Source organism: Monopterus albus, unplaced genomic scaffold (genome assembly GCF_001952655.1).
Source record: "Monopterus albus unplaced genomic scaffold, M_albus_1.0 scaffold199.1, whole genome shotgun sequence".
Lineage (NCBI taxonomy): Eukaryota > Metazoa > Chordata > Actinopteri > Synbranchiformes > Synbranchidae > Monopterus > Monopterus albus.
In genome coordinates, this window is record NW_018128079.1 from 901,041 (window position 1) to 906,832 (window position 5,792).

Sequence of the window (5,792 nt, forward strand, 5' to 3'; positions counted from 1 at the left end):
AAAATATGTATTGTAGCCCTAACACTAGTATCTTATGCACTCATATAGAATATAACTGTCACTGAGTTTGAAGTATGGGCACTGTTTCATATAATTGAACTGAACAAGAATGTAACCTTCAACCATGTTTTAATCAGCTGCAATGTGTGTTCACTCTAACACTGAAATGCACTCTTGGGAGTAGTGCTTAGCACTGCTTCACATGAAGGGAGTCACAGGAAAAAGCAAATGATTGAAAACAGTGGACATAAAGATGTCTGGTACACTCCACTGTTTATACTTAATGAACTGATAAGGATAAGTTTTAGCTTTCTCAGCATTACTGAGTGTTCATGTAATCATTATGTGTATGTGTGCTTTTGATCACAGGAAAGTACCTTAGTTTTAGGGAGGAAGACTTAAGTGTCATGAGAAAAGCACTGTGTATGGTGGGAGAGAACTTTAGCTAAGTATTGATTGATCTCAGCTGCATCCTAAGGAATGTGAGGAGGCGGGAAGAATAGTATATAACACACAGTGTTAGAGATGTAAGATCAGATCATCTTGGCTGCTGCTGTTGTATGATCTCCAGATGCGCATCTGTGAATAAAAAGGTAATTATAATTAAGTGCACTTTGGTATGTGTGTGACTGAATATTCTTTCCATCATCTGGAACCCGATTAGAAGTGGTATACTTCGTCAGCTGGGACTGGTGACGGTGGTCAGTTTTTTGCTGTTGAGTCTCTCGATGGTGTAGAGGCTTTTTAAAGCACCTTAAGGACAATGATTTGATATTTATAAAGTAGATACATCTGGGTTATGTGTGTGAAAGTAATTGGAGTGTTTACAGTACAGTGAAACCCCACCATCTTTACTATTAGTTTTTCAAGCAGTAGCACCGAAACTGAAGCTGCTGCCAATCTATTATATGAAGAAATAAAGTGTACAGGCCTTAAAAATGCAGACATTTAATGCATGAAATCTTCAAAATGCAAATGTTTGGCCCCCAAAGGCAGAAATGTATGCAAAGCAGTGTCTGAAACTGGAGCAAAAGAAAAGGCATTTCTTTCATTTCAGTACCGGTTTCTTTCTGAAAATTTCATTCTTCCTCACAAGGACACCACAACCAAAGTTAAAAGTCAATGATTCAAAAATGTTTAAGAAGACCTGCAATGTTTAAATGTACAAATTTAGGACATAAAAGAAGAATCAGTATGATATAAGAGTGTGTTAGAGTGTAGATTTGTCACCTAATTAAACAAAAGCTAAATGCAGGGCAGATGGTGGAGTGGAGGTTAGAAAGTTTAGTTGGAATGGCAGGTCAGGTTCTAATGGTTCGAACTGTTAATGGGTGGAACAGAGACGAAATAGCCTCACGTTCCAACAGTTAAAGGTTTGTTTCTTATAGCAAAGATCATTAACCAGCATTCTCTGGTGATGGCAAGATAAAGTGGGCCCAATAGAACCATGGCATCTTTTACAATAACTGTACCTTTAGGGAACATTATGTTGTTTCCTCAATTTGCGTAAATTAAGATCACAAAACATTTTGTAATTTCTTGTAACATAGTTATATCTTAGGTTGTACAGCATGTGAAAATAAAATGACACAAAAACAAGGTTACAAGTTGTCTCATCAGCTGTCCTACTTTGTTTTGTTTTGATAAGGCTACATGTGTGTTTTAAAAGAACTGGTGTGAGATGCTCAAACTTACTGAATCATAATTAGATGTTTGTTTTGAGCACACGAAGAGAATAATCAGATGCTCTCCAAGGATCAAATTAAGGTTAGAGCTGTAAGATTTGATTCTTATAGACTCTAGTTTCTTTATAAGCTTTAGTTACTTCTCATAACTTTAGTTCCCTTTAGTTACTTTTCATAACTTTATTGTCCTTGTTTATACATATTACAGCTGTACTGATGATTGTCCAGATTATTATTGGTCTGATTTGGAGTTTTACTCTGGGAATTTATGCATTTGCAATAGGCATATTGACTTGATTGTCTTTTTGCAATTCTGTCACAGTGTTCAGTTGTGTCTGTGACACAGTGCAGTGGACTGTGGCCAATTCACTTACTTTCTTGATTCTAGTTGTACCCTTTACTTTTATTTGTCTGTCTTATGTCAGCATCCTGGTAACGGTGTTCAGGATGAAATCTTTAGACAGTCGAGTTAAAGCTTTGGCTACTTGCACTGAACATATCATCCTTGTTGCTGTATTTTACTTTCCTGTCATTACCATTTTTAATATTTTATTTTATCTGCAATTGATTGATGACCTGCCATTGCTAAGCATGTCTCTGGCCTCTTGCACCCCACCCTTTGTGAATCCGATTGTGTACTCTTTAAGAACCACAGAGATCAGAAACAGAGCCCTGGCACTGGTAAGTAAAACTAAAATTGCCACAGATCAACATAAGAAAAGACATTGGAGAGGTGTAACAAGAAAAGGAGTGGATAAGACTGATGCAAAGCCTGAAGAAGATATCTTTCACCGGCAGGCTATCAGAAAGAGAATTGTTAGCGGTTTGCTGCAGGCAGCTCAGAGTAAGTTGGGTGATGCTGTGGGACTGTACAATATTTCATTCAAACAGTTCACAGACAATGTGGTGGATGGTGTGACAAAAGCACATGTCAGTGCACTCCGCTAAAAACAAGCAGATGAGGAAGCAGTGAGAAAGTTGACGCACCAACAGCTGGCAGAAGGAAAGAAAAAGGTCCAAGCTGTTATGACCCCTGTGGACAAAGTCAGGCCCCCTCCACCTCCCGTGCCTGCTGCTGTCACTCCCTAGGTGATTTATGTGCAACCAGGGGGGTGGAATGGAGCACCTCCAATAACAAGAAGGTTTTCGGCAGGCAGAGGACAAGGAGGCAGAGGGTGATGCTTTCAGTGTGGAAAGTTTGGCCATATAAATGCAAGATGCCTGGAGTGGTCTCGTGTTCAGTATGCCCAGGAGCAGCAGGCATCCCAGGCCCAGGAGGCCTGTATTAGGGTATTAGGGAGGCCCTGAGAATAAACAGGGGCATCTGGGAGAGCATCAGTTGCCACTCACTGGAACAACAAATACACAAGTGAGTTCAGTTTCAAGCCCTGACAAAGAACCAGTGGTGCCAGTTGTCATGGCTGGTAAAACCATCAAAATGATGGCAGACTCAGGTGCTGCTTACACCTGTGTAAGTCATTTTGACGCTAATCACCTCCCAAGATCTGGACAATATGTACGGATCATCGAATTCTCAGGGATGAAACAACTGATTCTTGTTTTTCACCCCGTTCTCCTGCAATTTCATGGAAGGACTGTTGAACTGCCAGTGTTAATATTAAATCAAACTTCTTTTAATTTTGCTTGGATGAGCTGCTTTGTGCAAACTGGACTGTGACATACGACGGCTGGGGTGGCTGTTGCCACTGGACAGAGCCAAATGACTGTGAAAAAGGATGAGTCAGTGGTCAACTGGCTCAGAGATTTGAGTGATACCTTTATGGAGCCAGCTAAAACATGGATGGACTTCATTAAAGCTAATATGCCAGAAGCCATGTCCCCCGCCTGTTACCCCCACTGCATTGTCCAATATTATAAGTCTGAATCTAAAGCAAAGCCAGACATGTGGCTTAAGGAACAGTCAGTGATGGTTCAAATACAGTGTTTTTCCATTGTGCTCGGTAAGCAGGGAGTGGCAGTGGTAGTAGAGAGTGATCTGTATCTGGACCAAGAATTCAGAATAAAAAAACAGCATTCCACATGTTACACTGTTGGTAAATCCTAGCTACGAGCTGAAACATTTGGGTCCAATGATTGTAGAGTCAAAAGAAGCAAAATTTGTGCCAACAGATAACAAAAATATTTGGTTGAGCGAAGATGGATTTTTTATTAAGACATTCATCTCTGCTTCAGGCTGGGCTCATCCACAGGTCATCCGACTCCCCTGCCAACCTGTGTTCTGCCATCAACATTCAGATGTTGAAAAAGAGATGGTGGCCAGAGTGCCAGCAGAGCGATGGTCAAAACATGATACTGATGTGGGGCTTATCAAGTCTGCACAACCTGTGGAGGTGAGATTAAAACCAGGTTGCAGACCTCCATGGAGACCGCAATAGACTCTGAAACCTGAGGCAGAGGCAGGCATTGAGCAGATGGTATGAGGCCTGCTGGAAGCAGGTGTACTGGTGGCTGAACCAAATCCATGCAGTAATACACCAATTTTGCCAGTAAAGAAAGCTGATAAAAGTAAGTATCGATTGGTACATGATCTGCAAGCTCTAAATGAGGTCATGGAAGACTTTCAAGCTGAAGTTCCAAATCCACATACCCTGTTGTCGAACGTTCCTCTGGACGCCAAGTGGTTCACGGTGGTTGATATGTGTTCTGCATTCTTCAGTGTGCCGCTAAGCGAGAACAATCGACGATTTCTTTGCATTCACGTATAGGGGTCACTCTTACACATACCCGAGTTCTGATGGGCTTCAAACATAGCCTGCATGTGTTTAATATAGTCCTGAAAGAAGACATGGAGGACTTGGCAGGTAAGATCTCAAGCACCATCCTCCAGTATGTTGATGACATCATTTTGTTTGCACTGGATTTTGAGACATGCCACAAGGACTCCATGACCTTGTTAACAATGCTAGCTGAACGAGGACATAAAGCTTCACTAGACAAACTACAGCCAGGTGTGCAAGAGTGGACATCGAACGACAAAGACTGGGGAGATGCAAGCTGTGTCCCCCTTGCAGTTGGAAGCATTGTCTAGGGCGCCTAAGCCCACCATGGTAAAGAAAATGATGACCTGTGGATGACTGCTTACAGTGCAGAGTGGATTGATGGATATTCCACTATTGTCCAACCACTGAGAGACATGGTCAAAGCCACAGGTGTTGGAAACCTCTGGGGGAAGTTAACATGGACTTCCGAAGGAAACATGGCATTTGAGACAATCAATTATTGTAGCAGGCACCGGCTATTGCTCTACCAGACTATGAGAAACCACTTTTGTTGTACGTGTCATGTTGACAGAACCACGCCTGTGGGGTATTGACCCAAAAGATAGGAGTGAGTTCACATGCGTAGCCTATAGCGTATTATTCTCTGGCTTTAACCCCAGTTGAGCTGGGACTGCCACCTTGTTATCATCACTTGGCTGCAGCACATTTGATGTATGAGAAAGCATCAGCCTTCACAATGGGCTATCCTGTGGAGATTTTGTCTCATCACAAACTGGTAAACTTGATTAAGAGAGGTAAGTTTGTGTTAACTACACAATGCCTCAGTGACTATCACAGACTTCTTGAGTATCCAGATGTGACACTGCATGTGTGTAAAGTGAAGAATCCAGCCGATTCCATTCCACTGCCCTTTGAGGGAGAGCCACATGATTGTGTGGCTGAGGCAGAAAGATATACCAAATTATGCTCTGACTTGAGTGCTGTTCCTCTAGAGGCTGTGAATATGATGTTGTTTGTGGATGGATCATGCTTTAGAGAGAGAGAGGCTCTCAAAGCAAGATTTGCAGTGGTAGAAGAGAGAGATGGTGAAATGCAGGTTGTGTGTAGTCAACAGTGTGCACAGCCCTGCTCCACACAGCTAGCAGAGCTGAAAGCTTTGACTCATGCGTGTGAGCTTGCTGAAGGCAAGCGTGCTAATGTGTATACAGATTCAGCCTTTGCTCATGGTGTTTGTCATCTATTTGGTTCAGCATGTAAAGGAGGAGGCTTCAAGAAAGCTGATGGTTCACCTGTGTTGCATGGTGACCAAATCAAGAAGCTGATGACAGCAATGATGAAGCCAAAAGCCCTCGCTATTATCAAGTGT

At 42.1% G+C, this 5,792-nt stretch overlaps 1 pseudogene; it reads left to right on the forward strand.

The window, feature by feature from the left end:
* The first annotated feature begins 1,901 nt into the window (after positions 1 to 1,901).
* LOC109970488 (olfactory receptor 10C1-like) lies at positions 1,902 to 2,529 on the forward strand (annotated as a pseudogene).
* Positions 2,530 to 5,792: the final 3,263 nt, after the last annotated feature.